Below are 27,379 nucleotides of genomic sequence, written 5' to 3'. Positions count from 1 at the left end.
TAGGAGACTTAAGCTGGAGACCCTGGGTGGGTTTCAGAAAGGGTATAAATGGTTGCATTGGTGTACAAAGGTTTGTGTGTCCGTATGTTTTCCTCTGTGGGGACAGCCATCCCTCAGAAGCTGATCAGCGCCCTGGTACTCGCTTGCAGCCTGGCCTGCTTTGGGGTGTGGGGGCTGCCTGGGTAGAGGGGAGAGTGGGTGGGAGAGAATTCATCGAAGCGTGGGCACCCATGCTCGCACGTTTGTGAGTTTCATTGTGTGACTCTGTGTGCAGGCCTTGTTTGTGATTATGAACCGTGTGTCTGTGTGTGTGCAGGTGTGTGTTCGTGCATACACACATGTGAGTTTGTATGTCGATCAAAGTGTGGGATGTCTATTTTGTGACTGTGAGTCACTTGTAAGAGAGCAGATTTATATAAACACGTGTGTAACTTATGAGAATGTGTCCGTGGATGGAGGTGTGAGGGGGTGTGTGTGGTTACGAATCCTGTGTGTTGGGCAGGTAGATTTGTGTGTGTTGTGTGTGTGTGTGTGTGTGTGTGTGTGTGATGGTACCTGGGAATGAATGAGTACATGGGTCCAGGTGTGTATGTACATTCCGTATGTGCTGAGAAGGAGGGACATCAGGGATTTGGGCCATTTTCCATCCCCACCCCCAAGCCGTCAGGTCCTGCTCTCATTTGGGTCTAGAACAACAAGTTAGAGAGAGAGGAGAACATCCTTTCAGCTGCCTGTCACCTGCCCAGGGAACAGTGACAAGAAAATGTGCTTGTTTATATCCAAATACCTTAATAACCATCAATTTCATGTGTGTCAGGGGGAGGGGTGGGGACAGGCAGCATTCAACTTGAAGGACACCCAGATATTAAACTCAGTGTGCAAGTTAATTCGGGAGCCCCCAGGCTGAAGGCTGCTGGAGCCAAACTCCAGGCCACCCAGAGATCTCGGAGCACCATCTCCTTTTTCACTCCTTTCTCCCTTACATGCCTTTTGCAGAGCCTTGGAATAACATTAATTTATCCAAGGCGTGCATGCCATAAGTTACTTTTTTAATTATTATGATCAAAATATTGCTTAAAATTGACGCCAGCTGCATGTGTTTCTGTCGGAGATCATAATTGCAATTGTAAATTGGGGAGCAGCTCAGAGCTGGGAGCTTCCCTGAGTAACGGCCCCGATACCATTATAGAGAGGTGGATAAAAATAAACCGGCAGATCGCGAGGCAAAAATACGCCAGTGCGAGTTAAAAGGATAATTAGCAGAGCAGAAAGGGAAGACGCCAGGCTCCATTTGGAGGCTCCCTGGCTGAGACTGGGTACTGTGTGGGGGTGGTAGGGGTCGGGGATAGGGGTGTGGGGAATGGGGGATAGGGGTGGTGCAGAGCCTGGGATCCAGAGGGAGGGTGGGGGTGGGGAGTGGAGTCTGCAGGGGAGGATGGCGGTGGGAGAGTGGGATCTGGCAGGGAGGAAGGGGTTGGAGGACGGAGAAGCAGATAGGCGGGGTTCCCTCTCTGGACCCCAGCTTCTCCTGTAAACTGGAGATGCTAAAAACACTTATAGTGGTTCAAACCAGAGGATGCATGGGACAAATTTCCAGAACCCACAGATTCCATATCTCAGTAAAGGGACTGTTATTGATGCGGCTGGAGAGACTGGGTGTTTTTTTTTTTTTTTTACCTTCTGGGTCAGGAACTGGTTAGGTTGCCTTTAAAAAAGAGGCTGCGGGTCTAGGACCAGAAGGCTGCCTGAGAGCCTGATGGTTAGGGGCAAGAGCCTTGGACTTCTTTCATTCCTTCCTTCATTCGACAATGTTGACTGTGTTCTGGACCCATTCTAGGCATGCGGCAAACGTATAGCAGGGAGCCGCATTGGGATCCCTGCCCTCGTGGCATTCACATTCTGGTTGCCGAGCCCATAAACAAGATAAGTAAACAGTGTGATTTTATAGAAGTAGGTTCTATGGGCCAGTTACTTAACCCAGCACCACAAACCTCTTTGACTTAGCAGCACGTGCCCTTGTCATCATAGTAGTACGAGAAGTCACAATAGCTCCCAATTACGTCGCACCTGCCATGCGCCAGACACTGTTATTCTAAGCACTTGCGGGTATAGTAAGCTATTTAATCCTCAGAATGAACCTGCAAGGCAAGGAGAAAATGGTATTTTAAGGCCTGTGGGGTAGACCCACGAAGCTGCCACTCTGGCTGTGCCATCCTTCTGTCCCCACTCCCGTGTCGTCTGTATCGGCTCCATGTCTCTCCGAGCGCGAATTTCCATAGCTGAAAACGTGCCCAGCACACGAGGGTTGAGAAACTGCCCGGGAGGTACTCAGCACAGAGCGTGGCTCGGAATCAACTGCATTCAGGATATGCTTGCTTTTGTTATGAAGCGGTAAGCCTTGACAGGCGAGTGTCCAGAGACTAGTTGGGAGCAAAGAGAGGGGAGTTCCCACCCATTAACCATTAACCAGGCTCTTACAGAGCTGCTAGAGCATGTGAGTCACGTGGAGGTCACTGGGGACGCCTGGCCTGTGAAAGGCCATTTCAAGGGGGCACGGTCTTTTTCCTGGGCTCTTATCAAATAAAGAACAAATCAGGCTGAAGTGAGGAGAGACTTTATTCGAAACGACAATTGCAGTAGGAGGAGAGGACCTCAGCATCTCAAGGGTCAGACAGAAAGGACTTTTTTTTTTTTTAATAGAGGAATGTAAACAGGTGAGAAGAACCAGATGAGGGATGGGACAAGCAGGTGGTCTGGATGGGAAGGTTCTTCTCTGAGGTCAGGCAGTTCCTGGGAGAGGTGATCAAAGGGAGGGGTTGTTCCCAAGCGCTGATGCTGACTCAGGCCGTGGGGTGGGGGGGAGGTCAAAGTCCAGGGGAGAGCTGCGGGCCTGAAGTTTGGTCAGGTCAGGTGAACAGGTATTTTGTCCAGATTGGCCAGTGGGGACAAATGGTTTGGCTTACCATTTATGAGGCAAAAAAGCAGCAGTTTGCAGGGTTTGTCTGGCCTTGTCCTAGGTAAACAAGGGGGCATCTTTGAGTCTGACCTAAGTCATATGGGGAAGCATGGTTTTCTGCAGTGAGACTTTTCCTGGAACCCGAAAGGGTGGGGGATTTCTGTAAAATTGCTGTTTTCCAGGAACATAGAACTCAGTCAAGACACTGTCACTGACCACAGCAGGTCAGGGTGGGTGATGGAGAGAGGAGGCTGGTTGGTTGGCTCCTGATTCTCCTGGTCCCCACTTTGGAAGGGGTCCCAGGTGGGGGACACTTTGGAGGGTGGGTCCTGTCTGGTACCATGGAGACCATGGTGCTGGGCAGTTCACAGCCTGCTTGGCCTCCCCATCCTCCCCGCCTTTGGCCCAGGTCGACGACAGTGGGGGGCCGGGAACTCGGGGGTCTGGGCCTCCTCTGAACCACCCTCCCTGTTTGTCACATGAGCTTCCCTGAATAACAGGAAGAGGAGGAGCTCTGTCCCCCTGGGTCTGAGCAGAAGGTGAAGGTGGGAGCCCAGGTCCCACCAAGTCAGTGTACAGCCAGCTCCAGGCCTTTTCCCTCCTGAATCCTTGCCCAGCAGCTGCCCCGAGGGCTGGGAGTCTGCCTTGCACTTGTCTCTGGTTGCAGGGTGCAGGGAAGCCGAGCTGGCACCTGGAGCGCAGCTGGAGGGGGCGCCCCTTTGTCTGCAGCCCCCTGCACTAGGCTGGTTGCCTCTCCCCATGGCCCTCGTGCAGCTTGGGCTGTACCAACTGCGAGCTGTTTTAGGGCGAGATGGAGGCCTCCCTGCAGGGAGAGGGCGGGAGAGGAGCCTCACCCCTGCTCTTTCTCCAGGCTCAGCTCTCCAGCCTGAGCTGGCCCTGTCTCAGCTGCAGCCGCCTCCCCCTTCTAGGCCAGCGCCGTACCAGCCGCCTGTCTTCCTGTCGCTCCCGGTGACTCCCTAATGACTATAATCAGGGTGTGCGCTGAGAAGCAGGGGTGACAGGAAGTGGAGAGTGCATCCCAGCCACCCAGTCCATTAGCGGGCAGCACTGGAGGCAGAGGTCTGGGAGGGGCTGGGCAGGAGCCCCTGTCTCCCTCACCCCTTCTTCCCTTCCCTCTCCCAGCCTCCTGCTCAGAGCTCTGCTCTAATTATAAATGGTTTGACAACGTTAGGCCAGGCCCTGTAATTAAAAATAAAGAGGAAGACAGGCAGCATTGTCTTCTAACGATGCCTTTAATTGGTGGAGTTAATTTTAACGGGGTGCCTTGGAGGAGGGAATTCCAGAGTTGGGGCTCTTGCTGATATCCCTGAAATGCTCACGCAACTCACTTATCCATCTGTCTCCCCATCGGAAGGGAGCTCCGCGGGGCAGGGGCTGTGTCTTTCTTTATTCGTTTTTATGCCTAGTGCCTGGCAAACAGTAAGCACTTAATAGATATTTGTGGAATGAACAAAGGAGTGAATGGCCTACTGCGAGGAAGACAAGGATCATGAGCTTCTAAGGGTGGGTGTTCCCCCCCCCCCACCTGTCTCTGCCCAGAATTCTTACTCTTACAATCATGCCTTTGGGCTAAGACATTGTTCTAGTTGGAGATGGTGACTTGGAACTAAGAGAAAGAAAGCCTCGCAGACCAGCTCAAATGACAGGGTAGATGTTGAAAGGGCAAGGAGGGGGTGCCTGGGTGACTCAGTTGGTTGAGCATCTGACTCTTGATTTCAGCTCGGTCATGATCTTGGGGTCCTGGGATCAAATCCCGCATGGGGCTCTGTGCTCAGCGTGGAGTCTGCTTGAGATTCTCTCTCTCTCTCTCTCCCTCTGCCCTCCCCACCCTTTAAAAAAAGGGGGGGGGCAAGGAGGGGGCTCTCATGGGTCCCCCAGGGCAGGAAGGGAGCTGCGATTGGAACAGGGGAAACCAGGAGAATCAGGAACCCAGCTTCTCTCCATCTCCCAAGGCCTCCCCACCAGCCAAGACTCCTCCCCAGGGTCTCCCATCTGCTTGGGGACCAGCCCCTCAGAGGGAGGGGACAGCTTTTCTCTTTTAACTTCAGCTCAGGCTGAAGTTCAGTCTTTTCTTTGGTTCTCTGAACATGGCCAAAGACAGGCTGCTATTTTCAAATTTAACTGCATTTTGTGAAAAGATGGAGGGTAGGAATAGAAATACCACTAGCAGAATCAGTTTACCCGAGTGCTAGGAATCCTGCTAGAAGTATGGGCTCACTTTTCTAAATTCCAAATCACATGAGGAGCTCACTCTAGCCTCCTGAGAGCCTGGACCGTTCTACCCTCCATCCCCCAGGTGAGGTCCCCACAAGGTGCTTTAGGTGAAAGTCACGGAAGCAGAGCTGTCTCAGTGTCTGGGGGAACCCTGTCGAGCAGATCGTGCCACAGAGTAGGCACTCAGTAAATACACCATCCTATTTCCCACCAAGTGGAATGGTTTAGCAGGCTGGCTTAATTTCTTGTAGGAGGAACAAAAAAGTCCCCCCAAAGACAAGCCTTTCTATAAATCAAGCCCCTTGGATCTAATCCTCCTCTCATGCCCCATCCCCCAAGCCTCATCCCTAAATCCTGCCGGTATCCTGAGAGGCTGAATAATGTTCTTGAGATATTAAGCTGCCGTGCGAGGCAGGGTGCCCTGCTCCCACTGCATCAGTGGCACCCATGCCTCTGGGGGGAGCAGCTACAGCCTAGAACAAAGAAGTCAATTGAGTTGCGGAATGGATTTTTCGACTTGAGGCAGACACAGATACAATAGTCTATGAGCAAGATGATTTTGATTGGCAAGATCTAGAGCTTAAGAAAGGAACAGTTTAGCTTTAAATGCCAAGAAGGCTTAGCTGATCACGGAATTTTTTAAAACTTAACCATAGAGTGTTTAGGGAGGTAGTAGATGCTTACGCACCGATTGAATTAACCTTTGTCCGTTTGCAAACATCTATAGGACTAAACCTTTGTTCTCATGCAATGCTTCTGACATTAGATTGAAGATTTAATGAGTGATAGGAGTTAACATTGTGCTTACACAGTAGCTTGCTGTGAACGAGGCACAGTGCTAAGTGTCTGATGTATCTCATTTAATATACTCAACAACCTCATAAAGGGCTATTAGGATTGTCCCCCGGTTACCGATGAGCGCCTGTGAATCGCCTACTGCTATGCCCTGGAACAGTGTCTCTCTCTCTTTACATCAATCTTGTGACTTCTCTCATCACTGCTGCTGCTCTAGTCCAGGTTCTTTTGGGTGCTCTTCTCCAGGGGAAGATCTGTTGACACTTTGTGGGCTTGGGGAGACCCAACCTCCCTTGTCCTGAGGCTTCTCGGGAGAGGTGATCGTTCCCTCTTCCCCGTTAAAATGAAGCCTGTGCACATGTTGATTTTTGTACTTTATATGCAAGACTTTCCTGTCATTATTTGGGTGTGTGGGTCCCTCTTATTGCTTGCTCCACGAGTAGTGGGTTTTTTTCTGTGTCTCTGGCATCTAGCAAATGCTTGGCACAGAGTAGTGATCAAGGAGTGACTGGAAGTAAAGGACTAAATGAATGTGTGAATGAGAACACAGTTAACCACAGGGCAAGGGCTTGAGGGTAGTTGCCCAACACACAGGAAGGCGCTCCTTCCCAGGAAGTGGAGGGGCCAAAGAGGTAGAGAGCCAGAGTTTAGAAGGGGCAGTTGAGCCTCTCCTCTGTCCCCCTACCCCCAGCTTTCACTTAGGGACCAGAATGCCAGGGGGTGATAGAGACCATCAGGTGAGTCTGCCCTGCCCCCCCGGAACTCCCAGAATGTCCTGCACCGGCAGAGGATAGACAAGGCAGAGCAGAAGGGTACCTTCTAGGCTGAGAGAGCCTGAGACACTGTCTCTTGCGGCAGCCTCCTGCTGCCACCCCTTCTGGTTCCTGGCCTGTGGCTGGCATCCAGGAAATCCAGAGTGGCCCCCAGCCTGCAGGAGGAGGGCTGGTGGGAGAAGTCAGGGCTAGCAGGAGAGGAGCAACCCAATAATCAAGATAATAATATTTTAATGCAATCCTTAAACAAAAACAAAAACAAATTGGCTCACCATGGCCCTTGGACTGGCTGCTTGGTTTTATAAAGTTTTATTGGAAGCGGGGCCGGGATTAGAATGAGGTGAGGGAGACAGGGTCGTGCAAGGGCTGGATTGGAACCTACCCCTATTAAAATTTTGATATTTCATTCCAGTTTTCTGGCATTAATTTTGATTATTAGAAAATAGTGCATTCAAGTATTATTTATCTCGATTGCTGAGTTTTTTGGCGCTGCCCGAAATTTGTGCCTGAGCTGAGTGCTTTCGTCTCCTTATTCTTTCAGGTCCTGGGAGATGGGGCCTACGTCAGCGTGGTGGGGGTGGGGAAGGACTGCTGTCTGTATCTGGTCTTCGTAGGATTTACGAAAAGCCTCCCCTTCTGGGAGGATAAACTACCAAGGGACCCTCTCCTCCGGACCAACTCAGCAACTGTGCACGGCCTGGCGAGCAGGGCGCGGGCTGGATGCCAGCTCCCATTCACCCCCTCTGCAGAGCCCTCTGTGTGGAGCATAGGATGCATGACTATATGGATGGCCTCATCCTGAGAACAGACCACAGGTCACCCCACCCACAGCCACTTTAGTGGCAGATGCAGCAAAGGTTGAAACCAGTGCCCAAGGACCATGGAGAGCGAGCTAGCCCTCAGGGTTACTTCAGCCTCGTCCATCCAGGGGAGAAGCAAGGGTAGAGAAAACCAGAAGCCCTGATAGGGAGTTTGAACTTTGAGTTTGAGTCTGGAACCAACTGCGTGTTGGCCCCAAAGAGACTTAACTTTTAAAAAGGGAAGTGACTTGATCGCCTTTACTTGGCAGGATTAGATATTCTCTGCTGTCAATAAGGACTAGGGCTGCGGAGCTCTATTAGTTCTCTACTGTACAAATGATCTCAACACGGAGTGGCCTGGGGCATCAATGACTTTTATTATCTTTCACAGTTTCTGTGGGTCAGGAATCCAGGGAAGGCAAGCAGGTGCAGCTTTTCTCTGCAAGGTGATGACTGCGGCCACAGCTGGAAAACCCAGAGGTGGGGTTATCTGAGGACCTCACTGGGTCTGAGGCTCTGCTTCCAGGTGGTGCACTTACATGGCTGGCGAGTTGGTGCTGGCTGTTGATGGGAGGGCTCATTCCTTTCCCTCTGGGGTCTTCACGGGGATGCTTGGGTATCCTCATGGCATGCCAGTGGGCTTTGTCCAGAGAGAGCAATTGAGAGGGACAAAGAGAGAGACAGGGAGAGAGACAGACAGACGTATCCTCTTATAATCTAGCCTTAAAAGTTAACGTACGCATCTTCACATTCTATTAGTTAGAAGTAAGTCACTAAGTTTGGTCCACGTTTTGAGAACATTTTTTTTTAAAGATTTATTTATTCTAGAGAGAGAGAGAGCAAACATGCGAGCAGGGGGGAGGGGCAGATGGAGAGGGAGAGAGAGAATCTCAAGCAGACTCCCCACTGAGTGCAGAGCCCGACGCAGGTCTTGATCCCAGGACCCTGAGATCATGACCTGAGCTGAAATCAGGAGTCAGATGCTTAACTGACTGTGCCACCCAGGTGCCCTGAGGACATTTTTTAAAGCTGCCACAAGAATGAAGTTCAGTTATAGAGAGATAAAGAGAGTCATGTTTCTGCACACGTCAGTTAGGACTGTGTATGTTTAGACATGTTCCATCCATCCTACATGCTTCTTTCTTTCTTTTTTTTAGAGAGAAAGAGAGAAAGCACGTGAGCGGGTGTGTGCAAGCGGCGGGGGGGCAGGGGGAGGATACTGGGGGGATTGGGGAAGGGCAGAGGGAGAGGGAGAATCCCAAGCAGGCTCCATGCCCAGCGTGGAGCCAGATACGGGGCTCAATCTCATGACCCTGAGATCATGACCTGAGCCAAAATCAAGTCAGACGTTTAACTGACTGAGCCACCCACGCGCCCCCATTCTATATGCTTCTTGATCTGACCTTTTCTGTCCACCCCCACTGCCCTTCCTTTGGGTGGGCTGCCATGATCTCTCTCCACGACTCTGTTAGAGCCTCATAACTCAGGATTTCTCTGCCTCCGGCCTGTTTTCCACCCAGGGCCCAGAGCACATTCTTTCTAAAACGGAGACAAACCACATCACTCTCCAGCTTAAAACTGTCCATGGCTTTCTTTTTGTTTTTATTGACATATAATTCACAAATCATAAAATTCACCATTTTAAAGTATACAATTCAGTGTGTTTTTGTATTGTCACAGAATGGTGCAACTATCAGCAGAATCAATTTTAGAACATGTTCATCGCCCCAGAAAGAGACCAGATGCCCATTTGAAGTCACCTCTTTAGTCCCTCAACAAACCTAGTCCTCGGCCACCGCTAGTCAATGCTCTGTCTCTGTAGATTTGCTTATTCTGGGCATTTCATCTAAATGCAGTCCTATAATATATGGCCTTTTATGTGAATTCTTTCACTTCGCCTATGTTCAAGGTTCATCTGTATTGTAGCATGTATCAGGACTTCATTCCTTTTTATGGCTGAATAAAATAAAGTAGGCATTGTATGGATAAGCCATATTTGGTTTATCTATTCATCAATTGAGGGACATTTGGGTTGTTTCCATTCTTTGACTATTATGAGTAATGCTGCTATGAATATTAGTGTACAAGTTATATATGGACATATATTTTCAGTTCTCTGAGGCATATATGTGGGAGTGGAGTTGCTGAATCATATGGGAACCCTACCATCCTAGTGGGTGTAAAGTGGTGTCTCGTTGTGCTTTTGATTTGCATTTCTCTGATGGCTAATAATGTTGAGTATCTTTTCAAGTGCTTATTGGCCATTTATATTTCTTTGTTTATTCAAATCCCTTGCCCGTTTTTAAATTGGGCTTTATGTCTTTTTATTGCTGAGCTGTAAGTGTTTATATCTATATTTATATATGTAGGGGTTTTTATGTATATATTTTCTGTATCCTAGAGCCTTACCAATGGCTCCCTTTTGTCCCATAGGATGAATTTCAGTCCCCTTCATCTGCCTATGAGGCCCTTGCTGATCTAATCTGGTTTCTTTCATGTGGTTCCAGCTCCCTTCCACTCCCTTCCTTTCACTGATAATCTTTTTTCACTTCCTCATCCAAGAAACGTTCTCTATCACAACTGGCTCTTTGCAGATACTGTTCCCTCTACCAGGACACTGTTCCCCCTTCTTGCCTGGCTAATATCTACTCATCCTCTTCTGAAGGTCCCTCCCTGAGGGCTAAAAAGATGGTGCTGGCAGGCAGGTTCTGTGGCTGAGGGTCAGTCTGTGTACAGGTCCCAGCCTTGAGGGGACCCCTGGACCTTGGAGCTTTGGCGATAATAGTGAGGGCTATATGGCTCTGACAAGAGAGCCGTTCGTTTCCTAGGGCTGCAGTAACAAAGCACTATAAGCTGGGTGGCCTAAAACAAGAGAAATTCATTCTGTCATGGTTCTGGAAGGCAGAAGTCCAAAATTAAGGTGCCGGCAGGGTTATGCTCTCTCTGAGGTTCTAGAGAAGAATTGGTTCCATGACACTCTCTTAGCTTCTGGTGGCTTCTGGAAATCATTCGTGTTACTTGGCGTGTAGAATCATCATTCCAATCTGCTCTGTCTTCACATGGTATTCTGTCCTGTGTGTCTCTATTTCCAGATTTCCTTCTTCTTAAAACGACACCAGTCATATTGGATTTAGGGTCTATCTAATCCAGTGTAAGTTCATCTTAACACGATTACAACTGCAAAGACTTTATTTCCCTAATAAAGTTCCCATTCACAGGTTCTGGGTAGACGTGAATTTGGGGGGGGGGGACAATATTCAATCCAATACATTCCACCCTGTGGTCTCCCCAGATTCTTATCTTTGTCTCATAGGCAAAATACATTCACCCGATCTCAACATTCTCAAAAGTCTTAACCATTCTAGCATTAACTCTAAAATCTCATCTAAATATTATCAACTCAGAAAAGTTCCAGATCTCATCATGTAAGTCATTTACATTGGGCATGGATGGGGCTCTGAGGGTAAGCCTTACCAGGGCAGAATTGCCCTCCATCTGTGGACATGTGAGAATAGAACACAAGTTATCTGTGTCCAAAGTGCAATGGCGGGCCAGGCATAGGATGGACATTCCCACTCTGAAGGGGAGAAAATGGAAGGTATAAGGGGGGGTTACTGGTTTAAAACAAGTTTTCCATCTAGCAAGGAAAGTTTCATCAAGTTTCAAGGCCTGAGAATAATTCTCTGGGGCTTGATCCCCACTCTAGGCCCTCAGGAGTGGCTTTCCTCTTCTGGCCTACGCATCTGTGATGCTGCCTTCCAAGTCATTCTTCCTTCATTTTGTCCCATCCTTATTCTTTTTGGTCTAGACTGCTAGTATTTCTAGTGATAGAAAATTCTTTAAAATCTTGTGGGTCTCCTAGTATGTCAAAAGGATCCATGCCATTAGCCATGAGGGGTGTCCACAGGTCCTTTCTAGCTAATCACACTTCTATTCCTGACTTCTGCTGAGGCGGTTGATTGAATCCATAGGTCACATGCCTAAAGTCTTTAGCAAAAGTTGTCCAGTCATACCCTTGTCCCTGTCTCCAGAGCACACTGTTTAGATAGGCTGAGAATTTTCCACATCAAATACTGGTTCCTTTTTGCGTAACAATTCATTCTTCCATTTATCTCTTTCCTCTTACATTTTCATATAAATGGCAAGGAAAAACCAGGCCTTGGCTCCACACTTTGTTTGAAAATCTCTCCGCTAACTATCCAAGTTCTGCTTCTCCATACAATGGTAGAACACAATTTGACAAAGATTTCTTTATGACAAGGGTCGTCTTTCCTCCAGTGTCTAGTAACAAACAGGTCCCTTCTTTCCTTTTGAAATCTCACCAGAAGCACCTTTAACATCCATATTTCTACTCTTCCAGCGAGTCTAGATTTTTTTCCTACCTTAAACCTCAACATTCTTCCAGCCTCTACCCGTTACCTAATTCTAGAGCCACTTCCACATTTTTAGGTATTGGTTATAGCAGCACACCACTCCCTCATACCAAAATATCTCTTAGCTTTCTAGGGCTATAGTAACAAAGTACCACAAACTCAGTGGCTTAAAACAACAGAAATTTATTCTCTCATAGTTCTGAAGGCCAGAGGCCCCCAGTCAAGGTGACAGCAGAGTCATGCTCCCTCTGAGGTTCTAGAGAAGAATCTGTGACATGCCTCTCTCCTAGCTTTTGGTGGTGACCAGCAATCCTTGATGTTCCTTGGCTTGTAAAGTCATCCCCCCAGTCTGTCTCTGTCTCCACATGGCCTTCTCTGCTGTATGTCTCTGCTTCCAAATTTCCTTTTTCTTAAAAGGACACCAGTCATATTGGATTTAGGGCTCATCCTATTCCAGTATGACCTCATCTTCACTCATTATATCTGCAAAGAACTATTTCCAAATAAGGTCATATTCATAGGTATAGGAAGGTATGAATTAGGGGGGGACACTAATCAACCCAGTACAGGAGACCGTCCCTGTTCTCAGGGAGCCCACAGTTGAGTGGAAGGGGGAGCAGACGTATGAACAGGAGTGATGCAGTAAATGGGGAGAAGGCCATGTTGGAGCAGAGAGCTTGTGTGTGGGAGGTGGGGTAAGAGGAGGGGGACGGAGGACATCTGAACGGAATCTCCCAGGGGATAAGTTAGCAAGGGAAAGGATGTGAGACCCACTCTCCAGGCGTGGAAACAGCGTGAGTAAAGGCATGGAGAAATGGCCCAAGGTGGACAGAGAACTACCAAGAGTTGGTGATGTTGGAGCATAAAGTGGGGGTCAGGAAGTGAAGAGGTGAGGCTGGAGTTGTGGGGGCCAGGCTGTGGGACCACCCCCAGCTGGTGGAGGTGGAGTGAAGCATGGAAAAGCGCAGTCCAAGGGAGGTGGCCTTAGGGATGGCTGCCTTGTGGTCCTAACACCTGCTTTCATTGATCACTATCTGGGAAACATTGAGAAAGACCAGCACATTCTTGTTTTGTTTTGTTTTTTTTCAACCTTTCATTGTCTTTGAGGTGTTTTACAGCTCTGGGAGTTGTAATGCAAATGATTGTTGTCCTTAAAAATGACCCCTGGGTTCCCTGGAGTGCAGTAGACCCTGTTTACATCTGTCTGTAAGTTCATTTCAGCTTTGCCTGTTGTTACGGCCTGAATGCTTGAGTCCCTCTCTCCTCAAATTCATAGGTTGATGCCCTGACCCCCAGCGTGGCTGAATTAGGAGCTGGAAACTGCGGGGCAGTAATAAAGGTGACATGAGGTCATAGGGTGGGACTCGGATTGCCCCCACCTCCTTGCACACACAGCAAGCCAAGGCCATGGGAGGACAGAGCCAGAAGGCAGCCATCGATGAGCCAGAGGGAGCTCTCATCAGAAACCTACCCAGCTTACGCTGATTTTGGACTCCCAGCCTCCAGAACTGTGAGAAATAAATTTGGTTGTTTCAGCCACCCAGTCTGAGGTATTTTGGTATGACAGCCTGAGCAGACGAAGATATTTATATCTGAGGTTCTTTTGAGTTTTCCTTTGAACCAATCGCAACACCTTACTGATTCCCCCATTAATTAATGAGTAAAATAAGATTTTGGAAACAGGTTGAGTTTATATTTGTATATGAGAGTCATGATTTTATCCTCAAGACAAAAATTATCCTTTGACCGTTCGGTCATTCAGCTGTTGTTTGCCGATGCGTTCTGTGGCCCAGGCACTGTGCTGATGGTTGGGGATACAAGGAGGAATTTAATAGGCTCCGTGTCCTTGCAGAGCAGGTGCCCTAGTGCAGAGGCAGCAGGGAGGGAAACCAGTGACTACTGGGGGTCCCATGGCCAAGGCTGTGGTCGGAGGGCGTGGCTTTCAGGAGGGATTTTAGGCAGGTTTGAGTTTTTCTTTGCATGAGAAGCATGAGTTTTGGAATCAGACAGGGCTGGGTCCAAATCCTAAATCCACCACTTCAAAATTTTGTAACTTGGGATCAATTAATTTTCTCCTCTGTAAAGTAGGAATGGTTGCACTTTCATCTGAAGGCTTTGTGAATAATAAATGAGGCGCGGCGCACAAAGTGCTTAGCTTAGTGCCTGGTGTGTAATAAATGCTCAACAAATGTGAGTCTTGGTGATTTCAGAAGTGCAAGGAAGCCCCCCCCCCCCCCGTTCCTTTTTCTCCCTGTCGGATGACACCTGACATTCCTTGGGAGGAGGAAAACCCTTTCATTACCCAGCTAGCACAGGGCTTGCCGTGGAAACAGCCGGGGCCAGGGAACTCAGTGGCTGTGACCCACGTTTGCATGTCATTTGCTGATGCCGGGACTCCGCGTGGAGAGGGTTCTGATCAGAGTAACCCCTTGCCTGTGAGAGCCTTCGAAAGCCCTCCTCCCTGTGCCTTCTGGGAAGGGCAGAGCCCAGACCGGCATCCTCATTTTGCCGAGGAGGGGACCTGGGCTCTGAGCAGCGACACAGACAGCCTGCTGCAGGCTACCCAGCTGGTCAGGGAGCCAGCCTCAGACCCGGGGCTCTGGACTCAACGTGCCTTTCTCTCCAAAGGTTGAGGGATGTGAGAGAAGGAAGGAGGGAGGAAACAGAGGGGAAGGAGTGGTTCTAGAGAGGGGAGCTCAGAGACCCTGTACTCAGAGAAGCAGAAAAGCAGAGGATCAGCTCTGCTCGAAGGTGGTGGAGACTCTGAACGGGGAAGGGCAAGGTCCTGCCGTCGACAAGCTGCTGGCCATTAACCATGTTGGGCCTCAGTTTCTTCTTTAGAAAAAAGGAGATAGTGATGCCTATTTCATAGGGTTGTCATAGGAATAAATAGGATAAAATAAGCCAAGTTGGCAGGCACAATCCCGGAAGAGAAGGTCGCAAGCTGCCCAGGGGCGGGGACGGATCTGTTGGCTCAGGGGGTATGTCCAGCAGGCGGCAAGTACATGGAAGAATGAGTAAGCGGCATGCGTCATGAACGCCGTTGTAATCACGGTGTAGAAACAGGCTTGCTGGTGGAACCGAGCAAGCTGGGGACATGGAAGGGAAGCTGGAGGAGCTGGGTCTGCAGACATCTTCCAGATGGCTGTGGGGAGGACAGGCTCAAGGAAGAGCTTGAGTTCTCTGGGCACCAGGGCTCTGGGACGTTCTCTGCTCTGAATCAAGGAGCCGGGAGCCAGGATACTCTGCACCCGGGCGGGGGTTGTAGGCACGCAGGTAAGTCCCCGAGGGCAGAGGGATCCAGAAGCCCAGGTCCATGCAGGCCAGTGGGGGCAACTCCAGGGGGTGGTCCCGGGGGTGGCGGGCAGGGGGAGCCTTGCTGTGGCCCTGTGGGGGTGGGGGTTCTGGGCGGCCCAGGAGGACCCAGGCCACCACAATGTTTTCCGAGCACTGCCTCCCCAACCTCTGCCTGGCTCCCGACCCTGCTGCGAGGCTGGGACGGTCCATCAGGAACCATCTCTGCTCCTTCTGTGACCTCCCTGGGACCACGGCTGGTGCCCAGGCCCAGATTTCCTAATGGATTTCTACTGATTCAGATGTTTCTGACAGAGGCTGTCTTTAGCCTTCTGTCCCTGAGCCACAGAGGTCTCTGGTCTGTCTCCATCTGAGCCTTCACTTCTGCAGGCCCTCCACCCACTGTCGCTGGCTCCTTCCCATGATCCTCTGTGCTTGTTCGACCCTCTCCCTTCCCCAAACCAAACCCTCTCTCCCTCGCTTTAGGAATGAAGTCCCTTCAGACGGCATCTTATCTTCCCCTCCCTCCTCATCTCTTGCTGTCTTAGGTTCCCACTTCTCATTTACTTTTCAAGCCAATAAAAATCGGCTTCCAGGTGTTGAGTCTCTGACTCAAGCTTTTGACGACGTGGAAACCCCCCTGTTGGATTCCCTGTCTCTCCTTCCTCCCCTCTGACCGGGCTGGCTACTCTCCATCTCCCCCCCCCCCCCCATGGTCTGGTCGTTCTCCTGGGCCCCTCCTTTCCCCGGGAGTGCTTGTGGGTTGTATCCGAGGCCCTCCTCCTCTCCCTCCACAGGCTGCCCTGCGTGAGCTCATCCTCCCCGTGACTTTGATTACCATCCAGAGGCCCATGACCTCCTCTCCAGCGTGGGCTTGCCTCCCCAGCGGCAGAACCATACCCCGACATATATACGCTTGGGGACGTCTCCGCTTGGGTGCCTCATAGGCCTCCATCTCCCTATGTGCAAACTGGAACGCACTGTAAACACCCCCTCCCTGCCTTCCTGCTGTGGTCACTCCCTCAGTGAACAGAGACCCAGTTGCCTGTCAGAAATCTGGCTGATTCTTGCCTCCCCTCTCTCTCACCCTCCCAGGTCAGTCCTCCTGTTGGATTTGACCCACTTGCCCATTTTTTCCCTCCTCATTAGGTTCCTGGTCTATCCCCAGCTTCCTTCCCCGGGGCCCCCACGCTAAGGTGGGGGGCCTGCCTCTGTTTTAGCCTCCTCCCAGGCTCCCTGCCTCCGGGCCTGCTCCAGCCTGCTGGTCGGCTCAGCTGGTCTGGGCTCTGCGAGTGCTGCTGTTTTCTGTCTGGCATGTTCCCCGACCTCCAAGGTTCCCTCAGCCTCGCCTTTCTGAAGATTAGGGTCATGGTTAAAAGGGGTGGTTCAGGAGCGGACAGAACTGTTCCAAATGCACCAGCTCTGTGCCTTTGGCGGATTTCTTAACTGCACACTAAGCCTCAGTTCCTTCCTGTGTAACGGTGTCCACCGTGTCACATATTGTCGTGAATCAAGCGTGTATCTCTAGCTGCTTTTGCATTCTAGAGAAAGGCGCTAATGGCTGGCAGGGAGACAGGGATCCTTGTTTTGGAAAAGGACCCTTTTGAGTGTGACAGATAAACATCTCCAGCCAGCCCTCGCCCCCAGAGGAAAGTGCGGGCAGAGCGAGCCAAACTGGTGTGGGACAGGTGTGAGGGGGCCCAGCAGCCGGACTGGAGGGTAGAGGCTGAAGACACAACTCAGGAGGTGTGGAGGGCAGAGGAGAGACTTGCAGGGACAGGGGGTCTGGCTTTTTAATTTTAAGCTGTTTGCTAGGCTCAGAAAACTTCCAACTCTTCTCCAGTTACTCCCAACTTTCAGTAAAATTCTCTTAAAGGTTCTGCCTTCTGTCAGTAATGTTCGGCATGGGGGGCGGGGGCGTAATGAAGGAAAAGGCAGAACCTCCCCCACCCTCTTCCAGGCAGGCTTCCTGGATTCTCTCTGCCCCCACCCCAGGTCTGGTTTCAGAATCCCCATTTCTGCAAGTCAACATGAAGACAAAAAGACATGGACTCTGGAACTCAGGGCAAAATTGAGAAAGAAGAGGAAATCAGAGTGGGGCAGGGAGGGGAATTAAGAAAATGCCAGGTAATTCCTGGCAATTCTCAGGAATCTTGGAGAGCATGCAGAGTGGAGCCATGTTTGAATATTAAAGGAAAGAGTGACTCCAGAACCCCTAAAAGGGCTTCAAGAGAGCATGTGGATCATTCAGAATCAAACTAGATAATGTATCTAAAGCTCTCAGCACTGGGCCCAACACATAGGGCACTCTTAGAAGTTTAGGAGTTACTATTCTTAAAAAAAAACACATAATAATGTCCTAGTTTATATGTATCGAGGAAACAAAGACCTCAGAAGTGAGGTGGGCACCTGTCTGCAGGGGCAGGGGCAGGTGCAGGACATCTCCTTGTATCTTCTCTTGCTACCCAGTCTCCCTGGTGACTCTCCCCAAGCAAGGGACAGTCTTACTCTCTCTGGAAATGTCCATTTTTGTTGTTGTTAGTGCCAACAATAATTATTAACTAACTGTAGTTACAATAACAACACTACTCTTCTTCCTCTGGGTTCCCAGAGCATTTCGTGTCTGTCCCCACTTCTCTTGCTGAGCGCCAGTCTTAAATGACTATTTTTCTACTTAGGCCTGAGAAAGCTGGCTGATTTTCACATGTGGTTTATGGAAATGGAATTACTATTTTTTGGTTCCGTCATGTATTCCTGTCTCCTTCCTCCAATTATACTGTAAGCTCTTTGAATCAGGAATTGAATGGACAATTCTCTTTGGATCCTTTTGTTTTAGGCACGTAGCGGCTCCGTAGATGTCTGTTGCAACAGTGGGTGTGAATTCCGTCCCCTGCCGGGCCGAGAGCCCACACTTGGGCAGAAGAAGGCTGGGATTGGCCCAGAAGCCCCTGCTCTGGCTTTGCCTATGTTTTCATGCCAGTCTCTTGAGAGAGTCTTTGCTGCCCAGATGTGGTGGTGAAGAGAAGGAGACTAATCATCTCTCTTCTCTCTGTCACGCCCTTTCCTCCTTCCTAACCACCCTCCTCCATGTGCCAAAGGGAGAATCGTAACTGGCCTTGGAGTCATAGTGAGCTCGTTTCCCTTCCCAATGAATGATTTAGGCAAGGACATGGCTGTGTGACCCAATTCTCACTACAGAGGTGGAGGAGAAAGCCTGGGGGCGTCTGGGAAAGATTCCCTCCCTTTGAAAAAGACAGAAGAAAAGCTGGTCTCTTTTCCTATTAGACATTTGAGCCTGCATGTGATGGTTGGAACCGTGGCAGCTATCTTGTGACCATGAGGGGAGCTGACTTGAAGGCAAGGTGCATAGACTGAGGCGAATGGGGCAGAAATATGTAAAAACAAAACAAAATAAATAAACATACCAGCAAGCAAGCAAGCAAGCAAACAAACAGGAATTGATGCTGTCACCGAATGGCTGAGTTAACGAGCTGTGGAGCTACATCTACCAACTTAAGCAAGTCCCCAAAGCTGTTAACCTTATTTAAAACAGGCTGTCAGTGAAATGGTTTACATGACCTACAACTAAACAAGGAATTTCTAATCCCAAATGCATGTGACTATAAAGGACTTTATATTCATCTCTGTTAAATTTAATTTTGGGGTTCTGATGTAACCTTACATCTTTTACAGACTTTTGGATTACCAGTTTAACTATAGAATACCTCCAAATTCCTTTCAACTCTGTCCCTTTCGATGAGCACAATTTCTTCATTCAAAGAATCAATGAAGAAGTTGGAACTAGGCCAACGACAGAGTTCCGTAAAACGACACTGCAAAGCTCAGGGCACCACGGTCCAGACCTTTTGAGCCCTCCTAGCGGCGCCACACAGCCCATACCTCTCTGTCCCGTTTACTTTTGGACAAATGTCTCGTTGAAATCAGGATAGAGTGGTTAACGATACAATAATCCACCCTGCCTTACAATAAAAAACAGAACCAAGGTTAGCAGGCCTAGGCTGGGTCTGTGTGTTCGCAGGGTTAGGACCTTCTCTGTACAAGTCTGTTCGTGTGGGGACACCTAGTCGGTTTGTGGCCCTTCTGCACACGTCTTGTAGCTGAGGGCACAGTTCTGGTTTGGGGGTGGTGGGGGCAAGGCTTGGGGATGGGACGCTGGCTGGAAATATGGATGATGGCACTATCTGCTTTTCTCGTCAAAGACCAGGAAGGTTGTATCAGCCCCAGGTCCTTCTTAGGCCTCTTTACCCACGCACTCCCTTCTACTGCCCTGGCCTTCCACTGGGCCTTTCTCCTCCAGAGGTCCCTGAGACCTCTATCAGGGTTGGCTCCATCTTCGATTGGTCCCCATTATAGATCTTGGGTGGGAGGGGGGCTCTTGAGAAGGGACATATTGGTGGGGAAGATGAAGGTCCCCTGAAGCCTCTTCAGCCCCTTCGGCCCAGGGGGGCCTAGAGGAGACAGGGAATTGTGGGAGAGGAGGTGTTTATCCTATCTAGAAGATGGAGGCTTTCCTAAGCTGCCTGGGGGTGACCCATTCCTGCCCCCTCCCATCATTGTTCACACGAGCCAGTCTGATCTGGCATCCTCTGGCCCTCGTTGGCCCAGGAGGAAGGAGAAGGCAGACTCGGATCTTGGAGATGGCTGCCTCCTGGTCCAGCACTCTGGGGACTGTGGCTGGCAGGCCCCACGGATCCCGCCTCCCCCCTGCTCTTCCAGGGCCTGGTAGCCTGTGGGCAGATGTGAGTAGTGAGGGCAGATGGCGGCCTTGTGGGGCCCCGCCCAGATGTCCCCAGGGCCCTCTCCATCAATGGCGCATGAGCTCGCTCTGGAGATGGAGCGAGTACCAGTCCCCAGAGTCCGCAAGGTGGGAGCCTCTCTCTGTGGCTTCCTCGGTTGGCTTTCCCCCAGTCCAAGCAGAACCAGATTGGCACAGGACGGGCCTAGAAGCGTTGTGAGCTTCCTGCCTGAAGATCTCATGGTCCGGGAGGCCCCAGGCCACTTGGACCTCTTTGTTTCTGATGGTGGGCAAGGGGAGCTGACAGACAGAGGTGACCCAGGCTCTGAGCAGCCAGCAGAAGCTATGATCTGCTCTGAGTTGCTCGACTCTTTCAGGGGATCTGCCTATAATGCCTGAGATAGTGAGGAGCAGGAAGCAGGAGCTTGGTATTTGAGTTTGGAGGCGATTTGAGGGGTTCTGGAAAGCTAGGGGAGCTGCCTCATGGGGAGGAGGTGAGGGGCAGTGGTCTCAGGCCTAGAGGCCTGGATGCTGCTCTGCTTGGGAGGCCGAGGGGGAGTCAGGGTGGGAGCTCTTTTTGGAAGCTTCAGTGAAAGGATGGAGAGTGTGTGGTGGGGGGGAGGCATGCACACCCGCACACACTCGTCCATGGGGGGGGTCACGATCCTTCACTCACATGTTCACCCCTGTCCCCTCATGTGTGGGGCCGGAGGGAAGTAGAATCTCAGGGCTCTCTGGGTCTGGGGTGCAGGATGAGGCTTCTGTCCTGGGGTGGCCTTGAGTAGCAGCTGTGGGCCAGGGTGAGTACATGAGAGGGGCTAGAGGCTGCGTGTGGAGTACGTGAGAGGCCGGTGCAGAGCCCAGGGAGGCCAGTGAGGAGGCTGGAGGAAGCGGCCCCAGGGGTGACAGGGGGGCAGCCAGCAACAGGAAGTGGCCTTCCCAGATGTAAGGGTGGCTCTGGGGAGGGCTAGGGGCCTGGCAGGTCTCATCCCGGAGTTCTAGGGAAAGAGGGGAGAGGCAGAGGGAGGGCGGAGGAAGGGACTGGTGAGAAAGATGCCCACTGCATCTCCCCCCTCTCCTCCCCACCTGCTGGGAGGTGGGTTAGCCCACATCCCTGAGCCTGGCTGGGACATCTCAGAGTCTCCAGGTCCCTGAGACCCCATGTCCTGCAGCCGCTGCCCTGGGGGAGCTCACCCTCGGGGAGGCCGGGGTACATTTCCCGGGCTGTCCAGCAGGGGGAGCCCCGCCCCACCGACCCCGATTCCCAGGGTCTGACCACCCAGGGCCAGGGCAGCTGAGACAGGGGAGGCCAGAGTGCTTCTGCCTAATGAGCGGCGAGGCCTGGCCGGCTCTGGGGAAGGCTTCCCTGCCCTCTCTGCCCCTGGCCGGCCTGGGCTGTCTGGCCTGGGCAGCTCCTGGCCTCCCCCCGGGGTTGAACATAAGACGCGGGCCATTTGGCTCCTAAGACCCAGGTGTGAGCCTGGATCTCCTACTCTCCCAAGTCTAGAGAGAAGGAGGAACCCCGGAGGTGGCGAGGGGTCCTGGGAGCAAAAGCTGCCCTCGGGAAGGGAAAGGAAAACTAAGCCGAAGGCCTGGGAGCGGGGCTCAGGCTGGGGGGCCCCCATCTGCACACCACCACGAAGGGATTTGTGGGGTGAAGTGAAAACTTGCTGCTCTGGGCAGCGCTCCACGCTCCACCTGCCCTGGGCTTGGGGGGCTCAGCCGACGAGGCTGCCCTAGAGTGCGGAGTTCAGGGGGCAGGAACTTTTCTTGCCCAGCTCACCGCCCAAAATACCCCACGGGCCCACTTTGGACAGTGGCCCTTGCTGAGTGTGTCTGCTGAGGAGGGGGGCAGAGGGCAGACATTTTGGTGGCCCCTCTGTCTGTGCAGCCCCTTGCCATGTGCGGCTGCTTAAATTAAAACTAAGATGAGCTAACATTGTATTGAGTAACGGTCCGGGGCTCGTGGCTACGCACCGGAGGGCACAGAGGTGGAACTCATTCGTTATCACGGGCGACTGGGCAGCTCTGGTCTGGGCCCTCAGCACCTAGGGGACCCTGGTGTGTGTGTGTGTGGGGGGGGGGGCTTGCTGAGCCGGGAAGCCAGGAGGGAGCAAGTTGCTTTTCTCGGTGTGTGGGGGCAAGTGATCTGGAGGGTGGGATGCTGCTTTGGGGAGCCCAGGGACTGGGGGGTCAGGGAGGGGCTTTGGGGGGAGGGGGACAGTTGTCCAGGGTGGGGCCGGTGCTGGGCAGGGCGGGGAGGAGGTGCAAGGGTCCCAGGCTGTGGGGCAGGCCGGCAGCACCCAGCCCAACCTGGGTTCCTTGGCTCTGAGCTCCCATATGCCCCTTTCCAAGCTGAAGAGTCATCGCCATCAGAGGGTGCAGGGGGCGGAGGGGTCAGGCCCCTTCACCTCCCTGAGCCTCAGTCACTTGCTGGTGCGACGGGCCCAGCAGAGGCTCTGGGAGAGGCAATGAGTGGCCGGGCTGCTGGCTGTGGGAAGCAGTGCAGGCTGCGGAAAGGCTTCCAGCCTCCTGGTCCTGAGGGGCTCCAAAGCCTCTAGTTCTGCCTCCTCGGTTTTTTAAAATTATAATGTATGCACAGTCTGCAGCCGAAGGGGGTTTGAAGCAGCTAACCCCTTATTTTACAAATGAGAAAACAAGCTTCAGGAGGTTTAGGGACTTACTCAAGTCACGTCCTCCTTGAAGTTCCCTGACGTTCGGAGCCAAGAAAAGTTTCATAAATGCAGCTTCGGCCTCTCAGCCCCACCTCTCAGCCCATCCAGACGCCATCATCTCCTTGAGGGATGTGGGGCCGGGCCGAGGCTGAGAGTGAGGCCCCGGGCCAGGGGCTGGGGGAAGGGGCTGCCGGGGCAGGAGGGCGCAGGCCGGCCACAGGGCCGAGCGTTTGGCGGGGCTGGGTGAGGCCCTGGCTGGAGAGTGGGTTCAGGTGGGGGTCGGGGGGAAGCGGTTCCTTCAGGGCCCAAGATGTTTGGGGCCACAGCGGGCCTCACTCCCTGAACACTTCTGCTCTCATTTCGACACACTCTCATCTCTGGGGGACTTTGTAATAACAGTAATATTCAGGGCAACAATTTATTGAGCAGCTACTGTAAGACAGGCGTAGTACTGGATACTTGATGGGCATTCCCTCTAATCCACTCGTCGATCTTATAGGGTGAACAATGGCCCATTCAGACATAAGGTAGCTATGTGTCAGAGAGGTTCAGTGACCTGCCCAAGGTCACACAGACAATAAGGGGCTGCCTGTATTAGGTTTCCGGCTAGTTTTTTGAATCCCAAGTGCTGGGAACTTTCCAACAAACACAGCGGCCTTTCCAGCATGGGGCTCTGGCCGAGAACATGCTTCCTGGGGTGCTCGGATGTGGGACTCTGGCCTGTCAGGGAGAGTTATAGTCTAAGGGGAGGGGTGCTCCTGGCAGAGCCCAGGCTTTGATGGGGCAACCCAGCTTTGATCTCCTTTTGAAGTCCCGGCCTCTGGAACCGGCAGCTTCAGTGGGGTGAGCTCCAGGAAAGGGGAGATGAAAGGCCAGGAGAAGCCGGGGTGGGAGAGAGAAGGGAGGGTAGCGGGGGCAGTGAGGAGCCAGGAGAGAGAACAGATGTGTGAAAGAGCCCCGCGAAACCAGCAGCTGGTGGAAGGGAGAGTGAAAGGCCGGTGGGGAAGAAATACTGGGGGAACGGAAATCAGAAATGCTGTGGGCAAACAGGGACTGGCCAGGCCGGGGCCAGAGAGAGGGAAAAAGGCTGAGTTTGCCTGGGGGCACTGGGGAGGGAGGCATGGGAGAGGGTGGCCTGGGAGGGGGGCGCGGGCCGTGAGGCCCCAGCTTTCAGCCGCTTCTGCCCAGGAATCTGGGCTCTGGGGTGAGCCTGCGCAGTGAAGCCCACCTGGCCCTCACCCACCATCCCCCCTCCGCTGGGCACCTCTGTCTGGCTGGTTCGGCCACCAGCTGATTGTTGGTCTAATGATCCAGAGGCTCCAACAAGTTTCTGGCCAAGGTCTCACTGAAGGCATCAAATGGCCCAAGGGATGGGCTGAGAGGGAGGTGAGGTGCTCACCCCTGGACTTCTGGGGTTCACGGCCCAGGCTTGCCATGAGGGGGAGGGTCTGCCCGCATGGCTATGCACCTGTTCCTGTCTGACATCTCAGTTCCTCCTTTGGGGCTGCCGCGAGCGGGGAAGTGAGAAGGCTCTGTAGTAGCTCTTCTGTCCTGCCTGCCGCACCCCTTCCTCGGTGGTGGGAAGGGGCCAGGGGCTGGGACCCGGGAGCAGGCTACCCCCGCCCCCCGACCAGCAGACTCCTTCTCCTCCCCAGACCTGCAGCTCAGAGCCCTGCCCTGCCCTGTGCTTTTGCTCTGCGCTCCCACCCACACTGCCTAGGTAACGGGGAACCTGGCCCAGCACCTTTCAGACCCAAACAGAGGGCCTCCCTGGGACCCGACAGCACCCCTCAGGTCTGTTGGCTGTGGAAATGTTTGGAGAGGAGGGTGCCAAGTGAAAGCTGGTGAGGGCAGCGGCGGCAGAACCCTCCCCTGTCCTGGGTTCCTGCCAGGAGCGCCCAGGATTATACCCGCCCCAATTCCCTGTACTTCAGAGAGGCTGGGAGGGCTTCCAAATTAGGATTTATGGGATTAATGCCCTTTTTTCCCCGCCCCCTCCCCACGCAAGCCAGTCTCCCTCACTGCAAGCGTCATGCCCTCCTCCCGCTGGGCCTCCCCAGGCCCAGACCTCACAAGAAGGCTCTGTAGTAGCTCTTCTGTCCTGCTTGCAGCACCCCTTCCTCGGTGAGGGGGGCAATGCCAGGTTCTCCAGGGACGGCCTTGTGGGGGCCTTGGGGAGGACCCTGCGTCCCTCTGGGTCTTCGCTCCTCCATACCCGATGCGGGGTTGGGGCTAGGCAAAGTTCTGTCTGTAGAGGTGGCTGGGGGATGGACAGGGTGTTGCTGAGATGCAGTGGGGTGGAGAACAACTGGGGGATGGTTGGGGGCAGAGCCCTCGCCCCCCTTGGGCCCCGGGACCCAGTGGAGGAAATGTTCTGCAGGGGCCACCCATGAGGCCCTCCTGGGTCCTCCCCGCCATGCCAGCCCTCACTGGCCTCCTGGGACTTTTCTCATGCTCAGCACCACCGTGTCTCTCCCAGCCAGTCCTGACCTCCATCCTGTCCCTTTCTCTGTCTCTCCCCACCCTGCTCAAGCACAGGGCCTTGAGCCCAGGTTTGCTTACCTGCCACTGGAGCAGTGAGCCCTCGGACCTGAGTCTCCAGCCCTGTGATTCTAGTGTCTTAGTTTGAGGGGCCCTCAGCTTCCTTTAACCCCTCAGGGAGGCTCACATGTTTGCCGAACCCCTGGTGACTTTACTGTCTCCCTGATTCTCTGCTCTGTGGCCTCCATGCCACTCCAGGGGCCAGGCTGCAGAGCAAGCCCTGCTCACCACCCCCTGCAGAGCCCAGCGGGTCCCCCTTCCAGCCCAGGGGCTCAGGGACCCTCCACTCTGCCGGGAGCCCCTGAGCACGACCTTGCCTTATCCCTCTCCGAACGCTGAGCCCTTAGCACAGTGCCTGGCACAGAACAGTTGCTCAATAAAGGTTGGTTGAGTCAAGCTGCTCAACTGAGCCAAGGGAGGACAAGAGGAGAGGGGAGCATGCAGCCTTGACCATGAGGCCCTGTGATTAGAAAATAAAGTGGAGCACCCAGGTGCCTGGTGAGGCTAAGAGGCCGCCTGTGATGCTGGCAGTGAGGTGGCTGCTGCGAGAGCTGTGTGCCCACGGGAGCCACAGAAGGATAAATGGGGACTGCTGGAGGAGGAAGGAACCCTAAAGATTGGTTCTAACTGCCTTGTTTCACAGGTGGGGAAACTGAGTCTCCCAGAAGGGGAAATGATAAGCTCGAGATAACACAGTAAATTGGTGGCAGAAGTGAGACTACATTCTAGACCTCCGGGCTCCTGGTGCAGGTGCCCTCTCCTGCACGTGTCTGGCCCACCTCCACCTCCCCTGCACCCCTCCAGCCCTCCTTGCATTTGTCCTGCTGGGGAGAGTGAGGAGAGGCCAACAGGGCAGGAGGGTGTGGGCAGAGTGTACCTGTAGTCCAGAGGCAGGGCTGGGTGGCTAGGGGTCATGTGCTGGGGCGGACTCAACTGGATGGTGGCATATTCCACAACCTCTCCAGGCCCTGGCACGGTGGTCCGTGACTCTGACACGGGCTCCAGGGCGGAGGTGTCCAGCTCTGCATAGTGGACGTCAGTGTCCTTTAGGCCAGAGTCCTAGAAATGAGGCAGAGGGAGTGAGGCAGGAGGGGGTGAGGTGGGTAAGGATAGGGACAGAGCACCTCAGGGCCAGACGTTGGGATGAGATGGGGAGGTGGGAGTGAGGTGGGTGCATGAGGGAGAAAAGAGGGCCATGGAAAATTGTGAGGCATGGAGGGAGGGAGAGGGAGAACCAGAAAAGCAATCTCTCAGTGGCAACAGAGAAGACAGGGGTTTGGTGAAGGTGTTTACAAAAGTGGTCGCAAAGCATTTGTATGCGCTGCTAAGCTGCGACCCTGTAGATCACTGGGGGGCTTTGGGGTGGGTCCCCCCAGAGGCAGGGTGCATCCTGCTCCTGGCTCCGCTGTGCTTGGCTCCAGACATTATTTCGGCCACCTTCTCATTTTGCAGAGGGCAGAGACTGAGGCCCGCAGAGGGCAAGTGATGTGCCCTGGGTGCCAGGAAAGATGCCGGCAGAGCTGCGGTGCCATAAAATGGAACTTAAAGTCAGAAGACCTGGCTTTGAACTTTGGCTGGTCTTCTTGCTGTGGCTGGTCGATTGGTTGACCCAACTGAGCCTAGTTTTTCATTTGTAGAACGTTGGGCGGGGGGGGGGGGGGGGGGGGGGAGGAAAGCATACATGGATTTGCACTATCATGGGAATCTAAGGCTCCAGCTTCTACCCTGAAACTGCATTACTTGCAGGCCAGGCACGGCCCTGGCCCTGGGCACCGGCTTGGCTCTGCCTCCGGGCCCCTTCCCATCACAGAAGGCACACACCTCCCAGCCCAAGTTCGGGGAACGACTGAGATGGTCCCTGGGAAACTCAGCCACCAGCTCCACCATGAGCTCACAGATGCCCAGGTGTTCCCACACTCGGTTTCAGCTGAAGTGCTCCCGACTGTGGAAATCCACCACTCAGGTCTGCCGTGGGGGGCACTGCCTGGTGACAGCCCAGCGGCCGCAGGACCCACCGTGGCATTGGCTGTGACCACACTTCCCCTGCCGTTCCCACCACTGAGGAGCGCAGCCGGGTACCTGTGTGGGCCCGTTCCCTGGGGCAGGACCTCTCTGACTTGGGCTGGGGGCTCCTCACCGGCCTGGCTGAAGCTCGCACAGCCGTGCTGCTGGGGTCTGAGA

The 27,379-nt window shown here is 53.0% G+C and overlaps 2 long non-coding RNA genes across 13 annotated transcripts in view; one reads left to right on the top strand and one right to left on the bottom strand.

Moving 5' to 3' along the window:
• LOC118521786 (uncharacterized) overlaps positions 1-27,379 on the top strand; it is a 248,140-nt gene that overhangs the window by 186,813 nt on the left and 33,948 nt on the right. The window lies entirely within an intron of this gene.
• On the bottom strand, positions 7,915-26,230 carry LOC144379461 (uncharacterized). Its single transcript, XR_013442585.1, has 2 exons — positions 26,076-26,230; positions 7,915-8,199 (listed from the first exon to the last, which is right to left on the bottom strand). It is a non-coding gene; the product is annotated as an uncharacterized LOC144379461 (long non-coding RNA).

Source organism: Halichoerus grypus, chromosome 11 (genome assembly GCF_964656455.1).
Source record: "Halichoerus grypus chromosome 11, mHalGry1.hap1.1, whole genome shotgun sequence".
Taxonomy (NCBI): Eukaryota; Metazoa; Chordata; class Mammalia; order Carnivora; family Phocidae; genus Halichoerus; species Halichoerus grypus.
This window is presented reverse-complemented; position numbering and strand designations above follow the sequence as displayed.